The sequence below is a fragment of the Takifugu rubripes genome, chromosome 13, assembly GCF_901000725.2.
Source record: "Takifugu rubripes chromosome 13, fTakRub1.2, whole genome shotgun sequence".
Classification (NCBI taxonomy): Eukaryota; Metazoa; Chordata; class Actinopteri; order Tetraodontiformes; family Tetraodontidae; genus Takifugu; species Takifugu rubripes.
The window spans coordinates 8072549-8086978 of NC_042297.1; the positions used below are offsets into that span (position 1 = coordinate 8072549).

Sequence of the window (14430 nt, forward strand, 5' to 3'; positions counted from 1 at the left end):
TATATGTTCAATACATAATGCAACTGAATTTAGATGTGATCTTAAGGTCAGATTCACAGTGATGTTATTTTTCTGTGAGCTGCACCAGGAGAATGAAGAGGGGACATGTTTCTCCTGTTTCTAGCGAGCAGATTCACCTTCACAGAGGTCAGAGGTTATTGCGTGAAATACAGCAGTGTTATGGGGGGGTTGAATGCTGAATGTCAGAGTTTACGGTAATAGAAACCCCTCACAGAAATCTCAGCACGTCCTGCACACCAAGCACATATTTGCACGCATCCTCACAGCGGAACGCCGGCATGCCTCATGAATCCTCTCCTCCCGCCATGGTAACATGAAGAGCAGCCGCACTGAGCACGGAGCCTAGAATATGTTTCATGAAACAGGAACTCAGACTGCACAAGATGTTTTGACCTGAAGTTCCAGTCAGATTCTCCTCCCGCTAACAATATCACAACAGCATTTTCCAAAAAACAAAAATGGGCCTTCATTTCTTACTGACTTTGCACAATAAACGAAACATACAATCCTGCATAAATCTGCCATTTGCTAAAGTGTCATCGCAAGTGCTGAAGAAACAAATAAAACTTACTGAGGCTCTTCTCTCTCAGCACTTCCAGACATTTAAAAAAAAAAAAAAAAAAAAAACTCATTGGCCCATACATATGTGGGAACAATAACAGGCAGTAACTTCTATCTCTGACAGTAAACAGGCGCCCCATCCACAGGCCTGTCAGTGCCTGAGACAGAGCTTGTTAAGAGCTGACATCAAACGCTTATGGAGACTGATGATTTAAATATTGAATCAACTGCGGCGGCATGCAGACAGAGGAGAACTGCTACGTGCTGACACTAAGACAGATGTATATTTTAGCACCCGTTTCCTAGCTAAACTGCCTAATGGCCGTGGGGATGAGGCAGATGAAAGTCAGCCCTGCAGATCTGCTGGGATGTCTCTGGGGTTTGTTGTACTGTAAATGCTAAAGAGCTCCATCACCCTTCAACATTTCTGTGTCCCCGCAGGTCCCAAACCCTCTTCACACGCTGCTCCAGTCTCAGTGGGATCAGTAACCAGGCTACCCCAAACGGAGGCCCCTCGCCCAACCCCAGGCAGCGGGGACACTAACAAGCTCTAATGATCTCCAGCCAGGCTTGTCTTTCTGCTCTTCTTTCTATCACTTCACAACTGAGAGAGCAAGTCTCAGAATAGCGTGAGTCCTGTCCCCTGTCTGATTTCAGGATCAGCTCAGGATCCCCAGAGAGCAGTTAGAGGCAGCAAGTTCTCCCCTAAAATGCCAAATATACTGTTCTCAGTGCAGCTACAGTGGATTATGGTATAGAATTTATTTCAGCTCTGTTGTCATGGCTACTTTAATGTGTTTTGAGTCACAAACTGTATTTTAAGTTGTCCTTTGGTCCAGCCCTGTCTTTCCACCGGTGTTGAAAGTATAAATTATATTATTATTATTATTTCCTTATAAACAACAGTTGGTTTTGTGGCTATTTAGCTTGAATATTGCTCAACTCTATGAATCAATTTAGTCTTTAAAAACAAGTTGCTGCTGAGCTACAGCTGTTCTGGCTTTTGAGGGACAGGAAACGCTCGCTGTCATCAGCGAGACCAGATCCAGTCCCTAAAAACCATCAAAAGGACCCCGCCAATGATTGCACGCAGGCCAGGCCGGGTGGACGTGCGTCCAAACAAGCGCGTGCATTAGCAGCACATTACTCAGATTGCTGCTTTAAGTTCAGGACTATAAGTGAGCAGCAAGGCTTGGACTTCCTCCATGCTGTCTGGGCTTTCAGGCAGACCTGACTGCAGAGAGACACCATAAAAAGATGATTAGAGGTGATTTCTTTAAAACTTTGATACAAGTGTACATAACACAGTCACTCAGAGCAGCATCGCTCAATGCTTCAACACGATGGACCGAGGCAGTTGTAAGAAAAGGACTCCTTGCAGTGCCCTGTCTGCCATATGTCAGCGTCCTCTGTTATCGTGCGCCCTGCTTTGATTGTCTTCGGGGGCATAATGAGGTGATTAGACAGTGAAGCAGGTTTGGGTCTCTGAGGCTTGTGCCAAAAAAGGCACATCTTCGTTCCACTTGGCAGGCACAACTTGCAACAGACAGTCCCCTGCTCAATAGTGTTCCCAGATCCTTCCTGACCATTAATGAGTGGCTACAGAATTTTTTCAGGATGCCACAAGTCGCCGTCCATCTCTGGCTGACACAAGTTTCTCTGCTCTCAGCTTAATGGACTTCAAAGTTCTTTTAAGAGTCAGATCTGTGTTTATTTCAGCCGGTCTTGAAGCCTGTGTAATCAAGTGGGAATTGACTTGAAGGTCTAAAAGGGTCCGCTTTGAAATAGATCAGCCCTCACGTCCATCCTTCACACTGGATCTCAGAGGTGCGGACATGAATTTCGCATTGGACAGTGAATAAAGTGATTATGAATTTTCAACATCTTGATCTGCACAGCGAGAGTGGATAAAAGCCACGGTCCACAGCGCAATAGAAAAAGAAGCTTACATTTTCTATAATATTAAACCTAAGTCAGGCCTTTGATCTTTTAATCCTGTGCTCATAAGGTTGTGAGATAAGCTGGCATGACTAATGTCTCTTCTAATAGTCAAGAAAGAGCGGCGCCCACATAATGAGCTGCTTTACCCCTTTTGAAGACAAATTGGACTGAAATTCCATATTTAAGGGATCTTCCTTTCAACAGAGTTGAGTTTAAAGTCAAAGGAACGATGACCAGTCACGTAAACAGCGTGGTTAAACACAGCGTGGGCACCCAGCTTTATTTTCCTCCCTCCGAGCCATCTGCTGCCACCTTTGCAGTCTTATCCTCACCATTTCTTTATTTAGCCAACACTGTCGCTCAGGCGGACTTGTCGGGTTTATGGAAATTTGAGAGGGCAACCGGACTACTGGGCAGAACTCGGGCTGTCAGTGCGTTGTAATCGTATCCGGGTCTGGGTTAGGGTGGGATCTGCTGATGCCAGCTGTGGTCGCTTATCTGTCGCCAGTCAACATCCTGGTAATGAAGAGTATTAATGATGCTGCCGCTGCTGAGCCGCGGTCAGACTTCTGAGTAATCAAATATAGAAAGTAAATGATTTTGTGACGTTCCATGACACACTCAGGCTCATGTAGAGTTCCTTAATAAAGTCCTTAATAGAACCTTTAAAACTTCCCCACATTTGACCTGCGATGTTCAAACAACAGCAATTAAACTGAAATAAGATAAGGAAGTTAATGTTTCAAACATTTGGAAAATGCACTTTTTTCTTCAATAATCATGCTGTCAAATGAAAAAAAGTTCAACTCCAATAAATGAATATGTCACATTTGTTAGTGCCCTACTTTGACACGTCCAGCAGTCTCTGTCCTCTAACCTTCAGTTCGTGTATTCGCTTGAATGTTTTCTGTGTCAAAATCAATTGAGAAGGTGAATATTAAATTAAAATGAAATTAAATTAAAATGGAGATAATAACCAGAGCTCCAGAATTGTCTAAAAGTTAAAATAAATGCTTTACAGGCGTGATGGGCCATGAAATCCAAGTAGCTGTTTTGATCTTTGACCTTAAAAAGCTAATTAATGGCTGACACTATTAGCCTCTGCAGGGCAGAGAGGGGCATCTAATCACTTTTACAGATTAGAGCCTTGTGCGTGTGGCTTTGTAACTGCAGCCGGGTAATCGTTTGTATCTCTCCCACAGGCTGAGCTGAACCTTTAATTGGGTGACACACATTCTTTTTGCCCCCCTCTTCCCTGGGAGAGCAAACGCTGCTTCACAAGCAGACGCCATTATTTAAATCATTCTCATACTTTCATTTCATATTCTCTTTGTCCTTTTGTTATGCAACTACATACAGCGAGGACCCCCCCCCCCACACACACACAAACACACACTCCCCCCCACTCGCGATATTGTAAATTACTTCTTTACATTCTCCTCCGAAAATTTACACTGTGGAGAAATGGTGAAGAAGGTGATGGGGAAGAAATGTGGGCAATTACTTTAAAGAGTGACGTTCAGTTTCAGCCCCACCACAGAGCTTTATTCATATATTACATTGGTGTTTTTACACTTCTGAAGAGGGCTTGTTTTTTTTCCCCCTCCCCTTTAAATGCTGGTTAAAGGAAAAGACGACCATTGTCCTTTAGGGCCCGCAGGCAGGTTTTGGTCTATGCAATGTGAGTTGATGAAGAGCCGGAGCCGGCTAAATGTCAGGCGATCCTCATGTAGCTTAAAGCAGGCCTGTGTCTGGCCCATGTCCCCGTCCCCCTCCAACTCTGTCTTTATCCCTCTGTCTCCAGCTTCTTGCTCGGTCTCAGATGTACGTGCCATCTGGTCTGGCTCCACATCTGTGGATATCCTTGTACAAAGCCGGGACAGCAGCTCCCTTTGTGCAGCCAGTCTTTGCGCTCCGAGGCACCTGCCGTGGCTTAAAACACTTTCCCATGCAAAAAAAAGGGAAGCCCAATAATTGTGTCCATTGCTAAATGTGACATGTTGTGTAGCCTTTGCCTGAATGTCATTTATGCCCATTGGCACTGAAATACCAAAGTGGTGCCACAGAAGAAGAAAAGTAGGATTCAGCAACAGTTATGAGTTCATTTGCAAAGAGGGGAACTCATAAACAAGAAGACAAACGGTGTTTAAACAAATGAATTTGGATCACTCATTTCCTCGGCTGGTTTTAGTTTTCATATTTGATTTACTTCACGTTAGCATAAATCTAATTCTGCCTCAACAGCTGCAGCGTGATACACACAGGAATGATGTATAGAAAGGTACAGAGATATGGACACCCGACCAGTATGACCAAGTGTGCAGAAATAAAAAATACGGGGATGGTTGTCAGGGCGCGCACCATCATCTTGATGGGTTAGCTCACCATGGGCTTGTTGCCTGTCAACAGATGTTTCGTGCCACTTTTATGGTGCCACACACTCATTACTGCTCAACTGATGAAGATGAGCTGTCAGCAGTCGTTTTCCAATGACCTCTGACTTCTTCAAACATTTCCACTGATGACAGACACATTTAACTTCATTTACACTCAACAACAGTATTAATGTGCTGTCTGACCCCAGAAAATGTGCACGCCCGTTATTTAGTGTATATATGATCGGCTTGTATAAATATCAGTTGAGAAATGTGATGTGATAGCTGACGTCTGTCTGTTGGGGAAATTGAAAAGTCATAAACTGATTTTTATGACATTTTTAACAATGTTGATAATGGGCCAAGGAAGAGTTAATTAAATTATAGGATGTTCTGGATTCCTCCGATCCTCTAAAGACAATGTTACATAATCTTATATTACTACTGCCCACACACACACACACACACACACACACACACACACACACACACACACACACACACAGCTTATTTTCCCACAATATGTGTGTAAATGATGCTTACATTGTGAATCCTGTTAAAACTGAAAATATACCCTCTTTCAATGTACAGGCTTTAGTCTGGTTTAAAAGAATGACAACCAAAAGTTGACTTCCAGTTCGAACACGTTTATCGACCTACAATGTCAAAAGCCAACATTTGGACTCATTTTGGATTCCAATCTAAACAGGAACCAACAAAATGAAGAAAACAACATCTAACTGCATTCTCATGTACACTATAATGTTCATGTACACTGAGATAAAATATCAGCTGATTGAGTGGATTCAGACATGTCCTCCAATCATTATATATTATATAACAGTAACAGCTGTAACAGTTTATAGTGACAGTAAAGATTCTGTTGAACTGAAAGTTTCACCTGCTTTAGTGTAACAGGGAAGTTTGTTAATAGCTTCAATAAAGAAGGATGGGACATGGTGGAGGATGTCATGGATGAAGATCATTTTCAAATGATGATCAATTAATTTTCAAGTCCATTTCTAGAGATAATTATGTGACATTTGTACCTCAACCGCTTCTCTGCAATGTGAAATTGTAGGATTATTGATTTTCTTTAGTCTGCTTTCTCCCATGGAAATAGGTGAAGTGGCGATTATCCAGGGTTGGGTCCAAATTTGGAAAAAATTGCTTTTTTCTATTAATACACCCAAACACGCAGACATTGCTCCTTAAAAGGCAAAAACGAGCCAAAAACATGTCATGTGTGAACATATGCAAAACAACCATGAGTGACAAAACAATCTGCCTCGTCTGACATCTACAATCCTCCAGTCATTGTTCTTCACCCTTTCTGAATGTTTTAGTTTGGTCTGAAGCAAAACACGTGCACGGATGTGTGCTTGGTGCAGAGACACAACATGGGCCACTCTCTGGTGACTCTACGAGGACTCCTGGGAGCAACACAATAGCAGATACAAAGCTGTAAGTGTTTGCCCTGTTAATTAGCACTGTGAACATACAGTACATATAGGTTTCCATGCGACTGCTGCAGGCGGCTCAACTCCATGGTGCTTTAGTGGCGGACTTGCTTCTCCATCAAACAGGCCGAGTTGAGAGAAACAGGGATCACAGAGAGCTGCATACTCTCTGATAGTGCTGTTCAGAGCCTTGGCAGACTCACTAAAGTTTTTCATATGTGTTATTTATGTAATTATGACGCTTGTGAATTGTCAACACAAGTTGGAAGATGAAGCACTGTGTCAATTAAAGTGATCCGCATTTGATGTTCCCATCATGCTTCAGTATGGAGGCAGCAGCTTCTCTGATGTGCAGGCATGAATACAAGGATATGCATGTGATTAAATATTGTTTCCTATTATTGTTTACTTGGAGACTTCTCTGAAGTTAATTCTTAAACTCTTTCACATTGAATCTCTTTGAGCTGCACATCAGAGGGAGAGCTTGAAATCAGATGCTTTTGGTTTTTGGCTTTCTCATGGAATGTTATTTGAGAGATTTATTTCAAACAGTTACTCTTGTCAAGCTGATCTAAAGCTTTGGCACGTCAGAAATGCCTGATGCTATCCAAAGCCATCCGTACACCAGAACAAACTCAAACTTTCCACAACATGTGTGCTGGTTTCTCAGAATCTTCTCTCAGGACCAGGTTTTCCTCGTTGTTGAGGTTTCTCAATCATTCTGCCATTAACTTAAAAGTTCTCAGTCTTATGCCATCAATTTAACTGATTTATGAAAACACACTTTGAATTTCATGGCTGTTGATATTATCATGACCAAACAACAGATGAATTTAAATTTCACTTCACATGGGTCGGTAGTAAATGCCGGTGACCTTTGACCCTGCCTCGGTAAGGTATGCTTTAAAAACCAGGACTCTGTACTGGATGAAAGCATTTGCCAGTAAGCTCCATAAGATCGTTGAGTAACTCAAGTTTTACATCTTCTTTCAAAACATCAGCAAACAATGAAAATTCCTGCTTTATGATGTAAAAAAAGAGAAAAAAGCTGATTCCCATTCACCCACTCCCCAAATACCATAGTATTTACATCTTATCTGGATGCAAATCAAGTTAAATCCTTATGTAATAATATCGTGTTGACTTTAAAACATAAACTCATTAGTGACTCTTTCTGAAGCTTGCAACAAATTGAAACTAATACCGGTAGTTCTTTTAACTGGTTTGATTTTGTGAGAATAATTCTGATGTGCTAAAGATCTCACAGCAGGAGTCGCTTCAGGGGCACACCTACACATCAAAGCAACCCAAATTCCCATTAACACTTCAGCATCTCGCTCCAGCGTTTCTATGTAAGGAGGAAGAAAGACAATAGCAATGTAGTGCAAAGGTTTTCAGAAAACAAAGTTTGTGTGGCATTTTGTTGACTTCCTCTGGCCAAGTTGAACCTCAGAGAGCAGACCACCTTCCTTTTCATCTCCAAGGGTGTGAGGGACTGGGTCCTGCCTTGGCTCTGAACTTGGACAGCTTAGCAGTGTGAAGGCCGCAGCTTTTTTTTTCTCCCAGAGGTTCGTCCTTTGAGTGTCTTTTTTCCCCCCTCCCTAACCTTTTGATCTAAATCTTCTTAACTTTAAATGGAGTGCTTCAGCCTCTTGAGGATTCAGCGCTTTCATGTCACTATTTGTCTGAAGATGTAAATCCTCTTGGCAATGTGATGACTTGATCCTGTTCATCAAGTACGGTCAGAACTTAAGTATGGGCCTTCAGTCTTTCTGTCTTAGTTCTGTTCAGTACAAATAACATCCCTGACATCTCTAGAAACATCAACAGCACTGCTAAAAACTGCTCTACTGCAGCATTTTGGGTGAATTCCCTTGTCAGCACTGGGGTCCTTTCCCTCTGCCATGTCCATGTTCCCTAAAGGATTCATGTTTTCCTTCCACGGGCCAAAAACATGGACATTACTAGAGAGTCCAGTGTTTCTTGCTGCCTCCCACCCATTGATAGCTGGGAAAGACTCCAGCAAACCTCCCTGTATATGACGAAGCATGCAGACCTTAGATTTGAGGTACAACAGGCCTGTGGAGATGGTCTTTAGCCACCTAACTGTGGTCAAACAAGGACACAGGCACCATAGTTTGGTCTATTATACATACATGAAGAGTAAGACAATTAAAATAAATCTCTTCGCAAGCCTGTCCTGAAGCAGCAGAGCTGGCCAGAGGAATAAGAGGAGTCCCATGTGCTCTGTGCATAGTGCTGCTAAACAGGCTTTAGAATGTGCAACACACAATGCTCCATCACTGGCAATTTGGACAGCATGAGGCCCCTGCTGCCATGGGATCTCCTAGCTGTTGTTCTTTTCATCTTAGTTAAGCCACTTGGCCCACAGCAGAATGGACATGGAGAAGAAAGGGCATGCAGAGAGGCTTGTGGGAGATGGCAGGAGTCCTCCCTGTCTCCCTCTGGGACACGTTTCCCCTGCTTTTTATCCTCGTAGCCCTGGTCTGATTCACCGTGAATTCTTTGGAACACTTTGGTGCCGCTTAATTTACATGTATGCCAACAGGCTTTTAATGTATTTAAAACTTGGATGATGTTCAAAGGACGCTATAATTCCTCTGAAATAGGCCTTTTGAAGGCTTTATCTTGTTCTTTCTCTTCTGGCTAATCTTGAAGACCCTCTGTATGCCAGAGCAATTTTTCCAATGCCAATTAAGCTTGACATTAGCATAAACCAGCTTTCAATATTTTTTCTTTTTTTAAATGAAAGAGTAATGTCAAATAGACACTTATTTACACTCCAATAGGCTATCTCTAGGGTTTCGACATTGAGCGTCATCAGCAAAATAAAGGTCCTTGGTCTGTTTTCTTTTTTTTTTTTTTTGGCTGTCATCATATTAGCACTGGGAATACTGCGTCAGAAGAAAAACCCTTAATAACAAGTGAAAACATTCTTTTCCTCTGCAAATGAGCAGCCCCAAGTGGTCCAAAATCATAGCTACGTCTTTGTGCCCAAATGAAGGTTATGCTACTAATTCAGAACATGTTTCCAGTTGCTTTCATTTCTCCTAAGAACTGGATTAATTGCAGAGAAATTGGAATCAATTTAATTACCACTAGGGCTTCATTCCAAAGCACAGAGAAACACAATTTTTACAGCAGATTCTTCATTAGGCACAAATGTGCAAATGTGACCCATGGGAAAGACATACAGTCTTCACAGCTCTGCATTTTTGAGCGTAAGTCTAAAGACCTTCCATTCTTCCAGCACACAGAGCTGGAACACATTCCACTTCAAGGCAAATCTGCAGGTTTTACTAAAAATGTTGTTGTGGGAAATCTCAAGCTGTTGTTTCGGACTCTTGTTTTCAAAGTTGAGACTTTTGGGACCTGAATCTATTGGAAAAAGCCTAATTACATCATGGAATAAGGTCAGTTATAATAAACAGCTCCATTAGCCTGGTGCTTTGAAGTAAAACTGTATATTTAGGCTGTTTCAGATGAGAGAAGAATGAACGACGAGAAGTTGGTGTAATTCCTGTCAACCTCAGTGTGCATCACATCTCTCTCTTTTAGCACGACAAAAAGCTGAAGGCATCCCAACAAACCTGTATTCTCTTCATACAGCATTTAAAGTGGTTAAATCCAGGTTATCCAAGTGACCTTCACCAGCAGCACAGTTCAGTCCAATGACAAATGTCATCATATCAGTAATATGAAGTAGTTATGCTTTAACAAATCATTATAGCTCAGCTCTCATTTCATCTGTGCTGCTGATATTACTAAACATAATTTTGTTAGTCTTCCTGTGAAGATCAACCACTGGAAACCCTTCCTGTTCTGACGGAACCTTAGTGATCTCTACCAGTCAGGTTTGCCTTTTTTCCTGTCCGTTGGTAACTCAGAAGCTCACTGAGAAGATCGTAAAAAAACAGACTAGATGATGGCAAAGCTGAGCTGTCTTTAAACACTCACAGAGCATTTTTGGCTCGGCTGAAGCACAATTATCCATCCCAGTAAGACAGGCTTTGAAAACCAGAACGTTTGATGTAATGTTTGGACAGCAGGTACAACATTTTTGTGCTGTACCTCTGTCATAATTTAAGGCTGATGTATATTTGTGCTGCGTCTACACAGAGGTAAGAGCCTCGAAGAGTCTCTTCAGTCGAGAGCATTGTGTTAAAGTTTATTGTCATTAAACCCAAGATGAGAGGACATTTTACATCGTATTAGACTTAATAAACCTACGTTTATTGAAGACACCGAAACCTTTCAAATGTGCTTATCCCGAACAATCTTTTCCCAATCCAAAGCAGCCACACTGGTGTTTGTGGAAACATTTTCCCTCCAGTTTGGGACTCTGTTTTGATATGACAGACTCATACAAATTGCACATTTATGCACCTTTTTGCTTTGTTTTTTACAGCAGCAGGAAACTGTGGGAGTAAATATATCATGGTGAAGTGGACGACTCACAGTGGCTGTCATCCAATTCAAGTTAACGTATCATTGGAGGTTTTTATGAAGGTGCACGTCAGTCTCTGTAAAGTCTACAAAGCAAAAAAGAGAAAGACTGAGAATTTGCAGCTATAATGAGACCTGATAATATTGTTAAATAAGTCCAGCCTATCAAGAACTGCTTACGTGCACTGGTTGTCAGCTAGTCTCACAGTGTGGACAGGATTTAACGTTGACTCTTTGCAGAGAGACGACAAAATCAGTTTGAACTCTTGTATGGAAGATGTGTTAAAAGAGGTTTCAGATCAAAGCAGCCTAAGTGGGCCAGAATTACCTTGACCATTTGAGAACAGCCACAGTTAGGATGGGGTGGGGATAATCTGCAATGTAGAGGCTAGATTAACATTTTGCAGAGAAGATTTCTCCTAAAGACGTCCAATCAAAGCAGGAAGGAAGCTTTTATTTGTTCTCTTTTTTCATCTGACTATGGTCATTTGGCTGGTGCTTTATTCTGCACCCTAAGTGTTATTATGGCTATTGGGAATATCAGGGGGCATTCTTAAAATATGAAATAGAATTTCCAACATTTGTGGTTTGCAACCACCAATGTGGGCTTGAACACCTCCAGTATGAAGTAGTTTAAATATTTCATGAGTAAGAAATGTTTTATTTTACATTCCTTTGATGACCCAGTACTCTATATGGACTCTATATATAAACAGAATCACTGAAGATGTTTTAATATAGTTAAAGAAAGGGCCTAAACAAAGTGAATGCACTTGTGTTTAGAAGGAGCAAAAACTCAAAGATAACTGTGCTCTTCATTCTCTTGGTCGCGTGGGTCCAGGTGGAAATATCTCAATCGCTGACTAGTAATAAATATGGTTTTAAACTATTACGATGGCCTGGAGTCTTGGAATGCCCCTGTATAAATCAAGTCTAAAAATATGTTGAGATCTATATTAATATTGTAAAACAAACTGATGAACGAAGTGGATATTATCAGAGTCCAAGACCAGAGGGTAAAACCTTTAATGTGCACTCTTAGCTGACACCGATTCTGCTCAAGCTAAATCAATGATCAATGACTAACGCAGATAGCTGGGACATAAAGATTCTTTCACGAGACCAGATGGTCGATCAAATGGCCAAAAAGTATAAAACTGACCTTTTTTGCCTTGTTGAGATTCCCTCTGATGAGTTATTGTCGATTCAACATACCTTGGCGATCACATGAATAAGCATCACTATCTTTATTATGCAAGTGTCCTGGAAAAATAGTTATTGTCAGTTACTGTCAAAGCCATTTTCAAGATGGACTTTCCAAGAAAAGCTGGACATTGTTAAGCAAGGTCGGGCAACTCCGAAGCTAGCAAGCATTCAGCATTAGCTTCGATGGCGATAGAAAAATACTTCTTGATGGAACTGAAATGCACGGATAATCTGTAATTGAAATCTTCTTGAGGAAAGAAAGGAGGATGGATTTTGTGTACAAATAATCACTATTTTTGGTGAGTAAAATGTTGCTATATTCCTAAATAATATTGCAATTTTATCAGGTTATTTTTTATGCTTTTTTATGTGTGTTGCAGCTGTACCTGCAGTAGAAGTTTTATAGCCATAAAATAGTTATTGACAGTTGGATTGATTCAGACGGAGCACTACTGAAGGCCTAGGTGTGAAATGCACGGCCCGCCACTGAGTTATTATAAAATTAAACAGTTACAGTACAAAACAGTTCACTTGGTAAAAATGTATTTTCTTCACCTTTGACTTTTCTTTTTTAGAACACAGACAGATATGTTTTAGGATTCCTTTTAATTTGATAACAAAGGGTGCACGACCGAGAGAATTGCTCTGGTGTGACTGAAATCGCCTGGCTTCAGCTCATTAGCAGGGGTAATTTTTGTTGTAACTAAGACGACGGCAGTTCCAGCCTGGCCTTTCATACATGTGAGGCTCGCATTTGAAGCCTGCTGGTTGAGCCGTTCAAAGCTGCAGCTGTTTTTGGTGCTGTTTGACAGCCTTAATTGATGTTTATTTTGGCATCGGGTTTCATTCCTTTCATGCAAATGTCCTGCATGCAGTGAAATGGGTCAGGGCAGCATGAGGTGGGCACAGTTTGTGTGTAGCCAGATGAGAGTAAAGTGCTTAACAAATTTACATCTAAGATCATAGTATTTCAAGCACAAAAAGCAGCTTCATTAATGCTTAAAATCAAAAATAGTCTCTTTTATGATTTAATCATGAAACCCTTGCACAGCACATTATTGCCTCATAATAAGAAACTTTCGTTCCGCTTCCAGGTTGAGGATTTTTATTAAATAATTACATGTCTCTGAAGAACTCATATCTTCATAAACATTCTGGAGGTGGAATGATGGGAATCTGCCTGTAAGGTGTCAGAGAGGGTGGTTTCACTGTCACACCACATGATTGGATTGATAAAGTCCATCAGGAAGGTTGTTCAGCAGCCAGACTGGTTTTATGTTCATTCATTGACAAATACCATCAGATCATACTACAGCACAATGTTTGCACAGTATAACATCTGGATCCTCTCATAAGAGTTACTTTAGACCTATTTTGTAGATGCTGTTTTGCGGCGGCAGCAGAGCTTCAGTGTCACTCCGGAGATGCTGTTTAAACATCTTTTTTCTGATCTGATGTCACTAAAGAGAACAAAATTCTTCCTGTTTTCACAACAAATACAAATAAGGCTCTACATCTCTGTAATGTGAGTTGTCAGTTGAGTTTAGGTTGAAGCAGCTTGAAGTGTCTCGACTGTACTTGTTTTTTTTCTGTGGTTTTCTCTGTTTTTAAAACTTGCGTCCTCTTCTCACATTCGTCTTCTACCTTGCTCATGTATTTGCACACGGTGGAGGCGCAGTTGTGTTTCCTCCCAAAGTCATCTGAATCACCTTCGGAGTGGTTTGACAGATGTGATCACGGTACAGCCCAAGTGTTATGGTTGCATTTACGCAACACCTATTAACTAATCATTACTATCTGTTCACTAAAAAGGTGTTTTGGGTGTAAAAGGTCACCTCTCTGAATGATGACATGTGCAGCGTTACATAGATAATGAACACCAGGCTGTATTCCACACTTTCTTTGTATGAAGGGTTTCCTACATTCTAGCTTACCCCATGCACCCTAATCCTGCCCCACCTCCTCTTTCCACTTCCCACCACCCGCCATGCTTTTCCCCTCAACTAGGGTTGACGTCACCATGGAGGCATGCATGGGCCTCCTCATCTGCTCCCAATTACAGCCTTGTATGCTCCTCCACAGAGAAGACTTCAAACTGTTGTTAGTTTGAGAGGAACAACCTGAGACCTCAAGAAAACATCCCCGAGACAAGTCTGGCCAGCAGCAGGTCTGGCGAGGTGGGGATCTGAGTGATCATCTGACTGCACTCTGTTTCAGAGCTCTTACAGGATATTAGTGGAGGCAGAAATCTGGACAGAGTAGTGGAATATATTCTGACATAGCATGTAAAGCCTTTTCTCTTTTTTGTAAGGAGTTGGACTGTGATGCTCATTGTCAATCTGACTGGATGCATATGAGCGATACCCTGACTGCTGCTGACTTTTTGAACCTTGAGATTT

The 14430-nt window shown here is 41.5% G+C and overlaps 1 long non-coding RNA gene across 1 annotated transcript; it reads right to left on the reverse strand.

Moving 5' to 3' along the window:
• Window positions 1-10478: 10478 nt before the first annotated feature.
• Window positions 10479-11201, reverse strand: LOC115252018 (uncharacterized). The gene is made up of 3 exons (XR_003890464.1): window positions 11154-11201; window positions 11006-11057; window positions 10479-10911 (listed from the first exon to the last, which is right to left on the reverse strand). It is a non-coding gene; the product is annotated as an uncharacterized lncRNA (long non-coding RNA).
• Window positions 11202-14430: the final 3229 nt, after the last annotated feature.